This window comes from Triticum aestivum, chromosome 5D (genome assembly GCF_018294505.1).
Source record: "Triticum aestivum cultivar Chinese Spring chromosome 5D, IWGSC CS RefSeq v2.1, whole genome shotgun sequence".
Lineage (NCBI taxonomy): Eukaryota > Viridiplantae > Streptophyta > Magnoliopsida > Poales > Poaceae > Triticum > Triticum aestivum.
Genome location: NC_057808.1, coordinates 342,341,409 through 342,354,443, shown reverse-complemented (window position 1 = coordinate 342,354,443; position 13,035 = coordinate 342,341,409). Strand labels below are relative to the sequence as shown.

The window sequence follows — 13,035 nt, the reverse complement described above, 5'->3', positions numbered from 1 at the left end:
ATTTCTTTATATGAAATTAACTGAAATATTGTACGACATAGCGCCAAAAATTGGCGATGAGAGTGGCCATTGTGAACTCAATAGATAATAGAGTGGACATGCATAGATAAAGCCAATTCAAATAATAATCAGTGTTGATCATTGGTTGGATTTAGCTCTAAATTAAGTCACAAAATATGACTAGTAAAAGATATTTTAGAAAATCTTGTTCTCAATTCTTTTGATGAAATTACACGAATACTACTGCCATAGAGCAAAAAATTAGCCATTACAGCATGACCATATGTGAACAAAATCATTAGAAGAGTGGCTATGTATGGATAAAATCGACTCAAATAATCATTGATGGGATCGGGTTATATGTTAAATTACAACCATGGAGCAATGATAAAAATTTAAAGGTGACGGATAGACACAAAAGCCACATGTGTCGACTATGCAAGAAGAAACATTTAACTAATGTTTCAAAAATAATGTCATGATAAAAATATATATAGACTAAAAGTCGGCAAAAAGAATCAAACAAACCCAAAGCAAACCCACCGAAAAACCAAATATGCACGTAGATATCTCGGTCAAGAGGACCTCACACCCGCCAAAAAAAAAAGAGGACCTCACACCGCAAAGCGTGAACTGGGACCTCCTGTCATGCAACACTGTCCCTGGTAGCCTGGTAGGCATATCAGCACCTCAAAAAATATATTCGAGCTGGAGAGAAACTCCAAAGGTAAAAGAGAAGGAAAAACAGAATCTCGTCCTCATGCGCCGTATACCCAACCCTAAAAACCTAGCGGCAACATGGAAGGACCAGAGAGGCATCTGGCCTTATAATAAGGCCGGCGGTGCAGGCCTCCCTGGTGTGGCATACAACCAGATCGAGCGGTTGAAGAAGAAGACAATAGGATAGCCCTCCCAGATCTGGCCGGCCGGACCGACTGGCGCCGTGCCGACGAGGCGACGACGAAGGCGTCTGTGTACATGGGTTTGATCTTTCTCTCTCCGCTTCCGCTCCTCTCTCTCTCTCTCTCTGCGTGTCGACCGTCTGCTGTGTCCGATGGGATCGGTCGGGGGCTGCGGTGGAGGGTTGATGATGGTGCGAATGGCTGACAGAAGAGAGTGAGCACACAGCGGCAGACTACGTCTGGTAAAGAGGACGGATGGATGCGAAGAGAGATATAGACGCAGCTGCTGTTGCGTGCTCACCCTCTCTCTGTCAGCTCTCTCTCCGCCTTGGGACTTGTTCCGCCATCAATCAATCTATCCATCCATCTCCCCTTGCCGTTCCCATCGCTTCGCAGCCATCTTTGCCTGCATCGACTGCCGAGAAGAGGCAGGATGAGCTTTGTCTTGCTTGCTGTGTCCCCACCTCAGCCCTATCTTGTCCGGATTCCGACGGCCTAGCCTAGCCCCCTGCTATTTGGAATAAGGTACGCTGTGCGCATGCACGCCATGGATTCTTGCGCCGGCAGCCACCAATTCCTATTCCTTTAAATTTCCCCTCTTTGGGGTGTCTCTCTCTCCTAGCCGTCTTTGCTTCTTCCAGGATTAGCTATCGCCTTGGGGGAAGGGGGACGCGTGTTGATTTGATTAACGCAGGTGGTGTTATTTTGCTCGACTCCCCAGGAGTGCTTAACGGAAAGCACTGTTTGACCAGTCCTTGCCATGCCCTTCTCCCTCCTCCTCCTCATCATCTTCTTCCTCCTGTACTCCACCCCCTCTCTCTTTGTTGCTGCTTTAACTTTTTTTCGATGGATCACGAAATTTCCATAGTTTTTCTCCCCCTTTTGCTTCCTTATCTCATGTGCTGCTGTGAGGCAGGCAGGAAGGAGGCAGCTATGGCGGCGGCGGCAGATCTACAATACTTGGCTGCAAGTGGAAAGCCGGCACATAGCCGATGGCGACGGCGCCTCCCAGATCTGTGGGAACGTTCGGTCAGTCCATGTTTCTCCTTAATTTGTGTCCCGATAAAGTGGCCATGCCTCCTCGTACATGGCCTATTAGTGGTATGACCATGTGAGTTGTTTGCTTTTTCTGTATTATTGTTCCTGATGGTTTTGCCTCTAATGGCGACTCTACATCTCATGGACTTGCCTGTGATGTGAACTAGAAACGTATATCCTGCAGTTTAGCCTCTGCCGCTTTTTATTCAGCCGTGTTTTGGTCTTTTAATTCCTGGCTATATGGTCTCCATGTAAGAAGCTGCAAACGAACAGCCAGCACAGTCAACCCCATGGTCGTTTCTTTCATTGTATGCATCGTATGTAGAGCTTGGTTCACTTTTGAGGAGATCTTCTTGGAGATCCGTAAGAGTATGGTTTCTGATAAATCTCCGCAGTTTCTTCTAGCTTCACATAAAATTGCTATTTTATTTTTCCTGGACATCAATTTTTTTCTTAGGTGAATCAACAGTACTTAACTCTTGCCAACACTTTTAAATTTGGCATATGTGTTCTTGTTTCTCACACAAGCTATGCAACATTGTCAACTTATAGGCATATGTACTGGTGGTTTCTCAGCAATTTATTTCTCTTTGGCATTAGACCCCTTCGGCTCTAACACCAACTTAATGACGCATAGAGTTGCTTAATTTCTAGCAAGCAGCAAAAGATATCATTTGTTTGGTTACCTGATCATGTAATGGATTGCCTGGTAGTATAACATATTTGGTCACCTGATCATGTAATGGATCTTTTTAATAGTATGACTTATTTTTGGATATATTACATGTGCAGAGAGCACAAGACTTTTCACCCTGGAAGTACTTTTCCTGGTAACGTTCAATTGAGCTGCTTATGAATGGCCTAAAGTAAAAATTTATGTTGAGCGGAAGAATGCTTCTGGGTTTTATCTGTAATGACAACTAGTTCTCTATTGTACATAGAACTAGTCTACTGCTGTTCTCCATAATTAACCCATAATGACCATCTCTCAATTCTGACTGTTCTTTTTTGACATCCATTACTAGAACAACAGATGCATGCTGCCTTCCAGGAGATGAAGTGGCTGCATGACGGCACACTTTCGTTTGCTACTTTCAGGTGTTCCTTTTGTAGCCTTATCTCAAATAATTTTATTAATGCCGCAACGAAGTTACATTTGTATTGAGATTGAATTTGGTGGATCATGCTACCCCTTATATTTTTCTTAAAATCTGCATACTAAATATAGAGTTAGAGATATATTCATATAGTTAAGCAAGTCATGGACTTGGCAACACCTTAATTAGGTATTAAAGGCATCGTTGCATTTGATTTGCTTAATATGCTCATGCCTATTTATTGAGTTTACAAAGTGTACTTCCCTACAAATATTTAGTACGCAGTTCATAGATCCCTTTACAATGCAAATATTTGGTTAATGATGTAGATAACCACAAATTGTAGGGTTAATTTTATTAGGAATGATGTCCAAAATACTTGCCTTGGTATTTGGCTACAATGTTATGCTTGTTTTGAACCAAGGTACACCTTTACAATCAACCATTGTCATTGCAAACATTAACACTTACTAGTCAAACAACACACTTTCACAGTTCCTCATTATATGCGTGTTACAATATACTTCTAAAAATGCCCTCTAGGTGGAGGTTAATTATCCAATGCTAGTTCAAAATTTATTCTTCTCTGTCACCAACCAAAGGAAAATCTTTTCAAAGCAAAATATCGAGTGTTGCCAATCTCCCATGGAAATCGAAACCCGAAGCTCCCACCTATAGCACTTTCGTCTAGTCGAGTGTGCAATTTTGGACCTAGTTATCATAACATTTTTTGTGTCATTTCGTGTTGGTGTAGCAGACATGTATGTTGTAGTTTGCACAAGTAACGTTGTTGATGTGCTTTCATGCATGTGTCTATTGCACTCCCGCTGGACTATAAGTTGATGTGCACTTTATGTTAATTTAATCCTTTATGGTGTACAAGTGTATTCAATAAATACACTTGCACTTGATTTAAATACTACTCCCTCTGTACCGAGGGAGTACTTCCCAATTGTTGAATTGCTACTCCAGTGACATATATCGGTACAGAGGGAGTACTTCCCAATTGGTGAATTGCTATGTCCTATAACTAAACAGGTGATCCCTACTAAGATATTTATCTCAACATGCAAACATTCCACCTGAATTTGCAGCCATGCATGAGAAAAGACCCACCTCGACATGCAACCATGTATGCTTTCCATGCACACAGTTATGCTATCTACATATTGAATAAACTTGACAACTATACAAGAGTCAAATACAATAAATCATATGTATTTTCAGTCTCTTATTAATTAAAATATTCATGTGACATACAACCACACTCATTGATTTTATATTGCAACCAATTACCCTGACAATCGCATTAGAAAATCCTCAAAATGAACGAGTTTAATCTACAACTTTTTCTAAAAGAAAGTATTGAACTCCTTATTTATGACCAACTTCCTTCGTGATGGCTTCAGTTATATCCTCATCCTTACATGTACGTCCTACAGTTGTTCCACGACATGTAAGAGCATGCTGCAAATTCTATAGATAGTTAACTCACTCATTTCTCACACAACAGCATTTATTTGTGTTATATTTAGCTTCAATGCAAGTTTGAAAGACATATTTAATGTTAATATTTACTGTACTTTATTGTTTAATAGCACGGTAAACTATGGAACACTCTCGCAAGTATCATGGGTTTCTTGCTCGATACATATATGTAAAGTGATAAAAACATACAACAAAGAAAGTAATACATATGATCCCAATAAGGTTTCCACGATTTGTGGCATCCTTTTATCTTAGGCCCCTATCTACGTGCTCCTTCCCTCCGATTCATTGGTAGTGCCATCAATACCTAGTGGTGGGCTCATAAGACTGTGAGAATATCATCTCTCTCATCTTTTGGCACTTCATTTTACATCGGTGGTGAACTCATATGACTGTTAGAGTTACACTTTTCTTAAGAGAATGCTTGCTGGAGGTGCTTAGAGAGAAAAAGCACCACATCAAACTCACTAGGTGCTTGAGAAAAAGAAGTGATTCAGTTTGTTTCAACGCATCCCTGGTGCTTGTGAAAGTAACCTAGTCCGTTTTTATGTATGATGTTGGATCATCCTTGATGCATGTTTTTCTTGTCCCCAAGCATGCATGTGACCACCGTATTCTTGAAGTAGATGGCCTTTGCTGAGCAAGAGCTAGTAGAAAAGAGGAGTTGCGGCCCTATGAAGGTGTGATGAACAACTGGCTGCTTGCATGGATGCGCGATTTGAGCATGGCGGCGCAAGAGTCGAAGTTTGCAACAATGTACGGGACAACAAAGGAGGTGGTGGCGGCGGGGAAATGTCTCAGGCAACATATACGAGCTAGCGGTCAAAGTTGATTGGTAGTACACCAACAACCATAGCCTACTACACGACACCTCCTCGCCTTGTTCGTTGTGTTTGTCTTCTGCCAACATTGACAACCTAACTTCATCGTCGCATCCCATGCCCTCCTTTGCCGCTTCATAGATTGGAGCTCTTAAGTCTAGCAAATTGGTCAACAATGGTGTAAGCCACACACGAGTGAAGGTGCGAAAGTGATTGGCAAGCCAGACTACCGAAGATGGTGATAGGGACCGTGTCACATGTTGCTCACAACGGCCACTCCATCGGAGAGTCCTTTGTCGACACAACTCCATTTATATGACGCAAGATGTCAATGGCGAGATACAAATTGGGGATGTCAATGTCGACACAACTCCTCTATCATGTCCCCACGACGTTGTTCCCTAGTTGCCACTCATGCCCATATCTCCATCGAGGCAAGGTTTTGTCAGTACCCAATCCATGTTGGGTAATTTTGCTCATGGGGATCTCCGCCTGCTCCACTAATGTCGAGCAACAACAACAAATAAGGGTTCTGAGGATGCCATCAATGGACGGTGGGGAGAGGAAAGAGAGTTGTCAATAAGGTCATATGAGGCGATAAAGTTCGGTGAGCTAGGCACGATGGATCATGGGGATTGGGGAAGGGGTGGCGGGCTACCAATGGCGAGCTGGCAAGCCACGGTGTGTGGCGTGCAACTTCCTTGATCTTGTGGAGATGGGAGGACGTGAGGAGAGAGGCTGAGAGGGGTTGGCTGTTGGGTGCCTGGGAGTGGATAGGTTTGACTTAGGTTTAGGATTTTTGTGTGGGTGCCTAGTTGCGTATAGGTTGATTTAGATGTAGGGTTTTTGTGTGGTCATGCGAAATTGGAGGTTTATACGGTAGACTTGTACTGACAGGTACCCATGGGTATCGGGCACAAAGAGCAAGTGACTATATTGGTTGACTATAGTCCAGACGATACATGGTGATAGTTGTTGGCTCATACTCGTGGTAATGAATTTGACCTAGACCCAACCCCTACTAGGGGTATAATAATGGGTACTCGTTCTTCTTGATGTAATTTTTGAGACAACGACCTTGAGCTTGCATGTGAGCATCGAGCTAGCTAAAGTGACTTTGGATGGCTTCGAGGCCTTTACCAATGCATTGGTGCTTAGGTGAGGTGTTAAGTACGTTAAAAGGCTTAACAACTTAGTGTCAGTTCTTTTGTGGCTTATTTGGGGCTGTGGAAATTAGTTGTCCCCAACCCAACCCAATCTAAAATTTTATTTTAGAAGCCGACTAGTTAACCCTTAATTAGTAAGCTTCTAAACTGAAATTTTAGATTGGGCTTCTAGAATAAGCTCGGTAGAGGGTTAGCTTATTTCCACAAGCCCAAATAAACCACAAAAGAACTAGACTTAATCTCCCTAATGCATAGGTGCTTGGCTTTTGTAGCTAAACTTCATTTAATTATTTAGCAGCTAAACTCCTTCATAGATTGGTGCTAGTCATTTTGCATAGGTTTTCATGCTTGATATCATTTCTTCCTAGTGTCACGAAAGTGTCTCCTCCTTAAATGCTTTGCCACATCAGCTTTTTACCTATGTGGCATTCTTAGCTCCTCTACATCCTGGAGCATTGGGAAGGGCCTTATTATTTTGAGGAAATGTACACAATTAAAGCCATCATTGCATCCATTAAGTGCTAAGGAGACGGGCAAACAACTTAACAACCTATGTAGAGTTTCTAGGAAGCACCTATGTAGTGTCTCTAGCAAAATGAAGGTTTAGGAAGGTGCTTGGTGACATGGCAACATTTTGTATCATTAAGAAACTTTATTTAACTACCTAGCATGCTACATGCCCTTGCTCACCTACTAATGTTCCCTTGTGTAGTTAATCTAATCTGAAAAGGCTTGTCCTTTGAAAAGGCTGTCCTTAGTCAGTGATAAGCTCCATCCCCTCCTGACCCAGTCCTCCGTGTGGGCAGGTGCTGGTCACGCCCATTGCTACGGGTCGGAAAAACCTATAACTATCTGAATAATTTTTTTATTTATGTTCATTTTTTGGACAATTTTGCTAATTCGTATTCTTCATAATGTAGTTGTAGTTTCGGAAGAAGGTGTGTGTCCATGAGTTTGACGCCACACTTGATTACACTCAACGCTCGAAACTCCTTATGCAACATTGGACTGAAAAAAAGGCCATGAAGGTGACAAAAGTCATTGAGAAACATAGTTTTGGAGTTGGATAGGTAATGAGAATTGGAACTGTTTTGTATTCCCTACACGTGCCTTTTGTAATAGTTATGTTTAATTTTCATGCAATATCAGGTTGTTGATGACCTAAAACAACCGTTCAAATCTCCCAAACAATCAATTTTGCTCTAAAAGACTTTTATTTTTGAGCTCCTTCAAATAAGGTAGCTATTCTAAGTAAGAGGATTGTTTTGGAGATTTGAACGGTTATTTTAGGTCATCAACAACCTGACATTGCATGAAGATATAACTTATTAGCAATGATTACAAAAGACATGTAGGTAATACAAAATAGTTCAAGTTTTCGTTACCTGTCCAACTCCAAAACCATATTTCTCACCAATTGTTGCCACCTTCATGGCCTTCTTTTCGGTCCAGTGTTGTGTAAGGGCTTTTGAGTCTTCAGTTTTCAATTGCCGCGTCAAACTCAGGACACGCACCTTCTCCAAAAGCACAATGACATCATGAAGTATAGAATTAGCAATAATATCAAGAAACCGACCATACAGCAAAGAATATTCATATGGTTATAACTTTTTCCAACCTGTAGCAATGGGAGGTTCCCCATCCCAGCCTTCCATTGTGGCGTCGTAATCCTATCTACGAGATGCCTTTTTCATTTTGTGATTGTGTCTTGCAGCTTTTGTTGTGTCTCTGGTTTGTGTTGTGGTTGACGGTTGTGTTCGTGTAGATCTTGGCTCATGTGTGGGGTTTTCCTGTAGTCCTTTAGCCTCGCTGGTTGCCAAATTCTCTTGGGTGAACCACTGTGTTGACGGTGTGGTGCCCTTCGATTTAGGGCGAGAGGTACGGCCCTTTTAGGCGACCTAGAAGTATGTGCCCATGTTTGGCCAATTTGGAACGGACAAGGGCACTCCCTAATGTGGTGGTGCCTCCGCCGACATCCATTTCAAGCCTTGCTTCATCTATTTCTTTGATTTGCTTGTTTTTGCATTTGTATGTGGGCTATTTCGTAAAGTATCGAGCGTCTGTTTTTGGGGCTTTATTAATATATAAAGTTGGGCGTACAAAGTAGAACAATTTGCTATTACTATTAGACAACAATATATGTGATTCGCAAAAAAAAAGACAACAACGTGTGTAGAAATAAATGCATATTATTTTAGCCTTATATTTTTAGTTTGTGAGACCAACAGGTGTTTTATTTTTATTGTTGCGTTTATTTTTATAACTAACAGGAACTTAAATTGTCTGACGTACCAAATTCTCTAGGTAGGAGGAATACCTAGGTTAACAGATATTGGATACACATAATTAATTGTTTATCTTTTTCAAAGATAAATCAATGATTGTCGAATGCTTAGTGCTTGAAATTGTTTCTATCAAATATTTGGGTTTGTTCTCATAATAACATTGAATTTTCATTATTAGTTGGTTTTAAAACTTAGGACGAGCACAACACACAGTCCATGCTGGTATTGGATCTATTTTTATAATTTAATGAGGCATGGTCATTTGGTTGTTGCCATGTCGCACAATAGAAGTCCTATACCAACCAAAATATCCGTATTCTCGCTTCCCAAAAACTATCATGGTCTGTATTTTTCTTGCAGTGACATGAAGACTTACTGCATAGTTCTATCATCAGCTTCATTGTAAAATATCTGTCTCTTTGCTTTATATATAAAGCGGGGTGAAAGTCTTTTTCAGTAAAATATCTATCTCTTACAGAAATATTCGAGATGTTTGCATTGCTCCATACAAATTATAATCCATGTGGTTGATTTAAACATTTTATCAGCATCTTTAAGTGCATCCTGAGGTTTTTCATCTGATGAAAATCTCTGGTTAAGTTTGAATACAAGAAATTATAGCATTTGGTTAGTGCCTCATTGCTGTAGGATTTGCATAGTTGGGCTTCATATTGGTATGCAGACTGAGTAAACATGCTCCTTCAGATTTGCATAGTTGGGCTTCATATTGGTATGCAGACTGAGTAAACATGCTCCTTCAGTGTATTTATGATTTTAAGACGTTGATCTGGTCTAACTATGTATATATTGTTGCAAGAGGCAACTTTGTTGACATATTTCATACTTTTTTTCTCTATGGTGTTTCGCATCTTAAATTTTAGATTCTACATACTCCAGCATGCCTACAGAGTTTGTATTTTATGGCCAGTCAAGATTATTCACATCTGGATCTGGAATGTGTAGGGAAAAGTTGGAGCAGAACAGAAATAATTTACCCCCTAAACCAAGAAATGTATTTAAAAGGAGAAAGCTGTGCCGCCAAGCCTCAGAAACTTATGCCGAAGATGTATTTCCCATTTGGTGAATCCATGGTGCCACTTCTATTTATCTATCATGAGTTCCAGTTAGCCCTTTCTGGTGTTCGTGATTTCTGGCTTCATCAGGAAATATGGCATGAACGGCATGATCTTTTCTTCCGTGCAATTCAGGAGACTGTTGCAAGTGTTATGGGAAGCATCATCCTTTTTCTCATGTTCGTCATCTCTTAAAAGCATTGTAGTTTCCTCGTCGCGTCTTGTAAGCTTCAGATTTTGTGCTCCAATATCTGCTGATATATCCTCCATCTCAACGATGAAGTATGCAGTTTATCGTGAACAACATCTATGTCTGGTTTGGTAAGCTAGCTTAAAGTCTGCTGTTTACTTTTGAGACTGGACTCGCGATCTCTGTAACAGATTGTCTTTCTGTACAAAATAAAAATTCACTGTAAATTTTAAGCTGCTTCTATATTTCGGTTGGAGGGGTCTGAATGTATCGGCACTGCCTCCAGTTTCACTTTCATAGAACTGATGAAACCGTCCATCCGGCCTTCCATAGAGCTCTGCACTGACATCACATACATGTAAGCTTGCCTTAAAAAAATCAAATACATGTAAGTTTCAGATTATATCTCTTGCTGAAACTGACATCACATACATGTAATATGCTACGAGTGCAAATACTGTCCTCCCACCCCTTGAATGCTCCCATCTTTCAAAAAACAAATTTAAAGGTTTTAAAGTTTCTCAAAATAATTGTGGCATGGGTCTATAATCCCCAAAAATTCCAGATCCAAATCGAAATACACATGAAGAAACAAAAAAGACAAATCTAGATGAATAGTGTCACAAAAAGACAAATCTAGAAACTACAGTGTTCACGTCTGGATTTGTCTTTTTTTATTTCTTCATGCGTGAGTTTGATTTTGGATCTGAATTTTTATAGGGATTGTAGGCATATGTCTCTTAAACATTCACAAAAATAGTTATTTTTTGAAACATTAAAATTTGATTTTTGAAAGCCTAGAAGGGTTTCTCGTTCAACAGCCACCGCCGTCATTAAAGGCATCATGGTCCCCTCACCTCTGGCTGCCATCTTGGCGCTGAGAGGTGGGGGGCCTCGGATCTTCAAGAGTTTTATGATTTTCTTCAACGTCCAGTGATCATTTGTTTTGTGAAAATAAAATTAGTCTCCTTCTTTCGATGGTGCCATGAATTTACAGAGTTTTGTGTCCACATAGATACTATTATCTGGATCTAATGAGTTTATGTTAGGGTGTCAAGCATTTTTTTTTGTTTATGTTAGTGTGTCATGCTTTGTTTGTTTGTTTGATTCTTTGTGGGGTGAAAGCTTCCAGCCACACTATGGCGAGGATATTGTGATTCGCCTGCACTTTTAGAAAATCATCCCAGACCCAAGTACGTTCATCGATCAAGGCTTTCCCTTTTTTTTGGATGGACGATTGTAATAATGTTCGTGCGAGTGGAAGAGTGGCAACATCGTTGCGCCGGTCCAATACAATCTCTTTACTAAAGTCTTGAAAGTATTTCTTCTTGAAGAGACTGATACCAGAAAGAAGACGTGCCCAAGAGATCTCATTGCAATTCTTAGTCATAAGAGTTACTTTATATTTTATTGATTGATCCAAATCGATGTACATGTAATTGTTACGAGTATGAATAAAATTCTCGAAAAACAAAGCAGGACGCATATGATCATCTAAGAGTAGGAGGACCGGATTTTTTTTTTCAGCTACTACATGACACAACGGGCAAACCCTATTTGACCCGCGTTGCGTCAAAGTAGTCGGGGCTCCTACGACTGGGCCGACTCATTTTCTTTCTGTTTGATTTCTTTTCTTCTTTTCTGTTTCTTTTTTTAAAGTTTATTTTTGTTTTCAAAATATGTTCAACAGTGGCAAAAATGTTCACATATTTTCGAATTTTTTTTCTAATTCTTTTTCTTGTTTTATAAACAGTCGGAAATTTGAAATATGTTCAAAATACAAAAAAAGAGAATTCCGATTTTTTTTAATATTTATTCTAAAGAATTAAAGATAAAAAAAATCAAAAAAGGGTCACAATTTTAAGCTTTGTTCACAAATTCAAAAAATGTTCTATTTTCCAAATTGTTTCAGAAATTCAAAAAAGGTTCAGGGTAGTTGAAGAAATGATCGCATTTAAAAAACGTTAGTAGTTAAAAAAATGAAGATTCCCCAAAAAAATTCGAGTTTTAAAAATATGTTCACAAATATATTCACATTTAAAAAATTCACTTTTACAACAACAAAATCACATTCAAAATTTCAAAAAAATATTTAAATCTGAGTTTCCCATGCTTCCTATTTACACACCAAAGTTTAGTAATTACAGTGGCTCGACGAGTATCACAAACGAGAGGTCCCCTTGTTCGAATTGTCACAGTCACATTACTTTTGTTGTGAGAAGTTTAGCACTCTTTGCGTGTGACTGGGCCGGTCGAGTTAAATCAGCCAGTGTGCGGCAAGCGTCTGTTGGACGCAATGCACGGTGGACGAGCATCCACTCGCCTTAGGCGAGCATAAAGTGAGCAGGCCTAGTAGCGTTAGTTTGTTAGTTTTTTAAGTGCATTTCTATTTTGAAATATTCTAAATAAATATATTTCAAAAAATAGTTTAGTCAAACTTCTACAAGTATTCATGGCACATTTAAAGAATGTCCATACCGTGTAAAAAGAATGTTCGTGCAACTTTTAAAAATGTTGATAGCATTGAAAATATGTTCCGTGACATTCAAAAAATGTTAATGGATTCAAATTTATGTTTATAACATTTGTTTAGAAATTTCTATGCAATTTTAAAAAATGTGTCATTTTTTAAATGTTTGATTCAAAAAAGCATGCCAAATGTTCACTTCTGTCAAAAATGTTCGTGAAATTTTAGAACGTTTTTTCAATGTATAATAAAATATGGTAATATAACATTAATTTTTTTGAAATTTTTTAAATTACCCATTTCAATTATAGGTTCGTGATACTTTATGAAAATGTAAAATTAATGTAAAAAATGGTTACAATTTGTTTAAATGTTCAATGTGTATTTGAATATATATTTAAAATAATATTCATCATGCATTTGAAAAATGTTCAACGTGTTTCAATAAATGGTTCCACGTGTATAAGAGAATTGTACAATGTTTATTGAAAAAGTAGAAATGTATTGA

At 39.2% G+C, this 13,035-nt stretch overlaps 1 long non-coding RNA gene across 3 annotated transcripts; it reads left to right on the top strand.

The window, feature by feature from the left end:
• Positions 1 to 778: 778 nt before the first annotated feature.
• On the top strand, positions 779 to 10,305 carry LOC123121629 (uncharacterized). Of its 3 annotated transcripts, XR_006459808.1 has the most exons (4): positions 779 to 1,931; positions 2,733 to 2,770; positions 2,966 to 3,038; positions 9,761 to 10,305. It is a non-coding gene; the product is annotated as an uncharacterized lncRNA (long non-coding RNA). The 3 variants fall into 3 exon arrangements; XR_006459809.1 differs by having other exon boundaries at positions 779 to 1,427; positions 1,544 to 3,038; XR_006459806.1 differs by having other exon boundaries at positions 779 to 3,038.
• Positions 10,306 to 13,035: the final 2,730 nt, after the last annotated feature.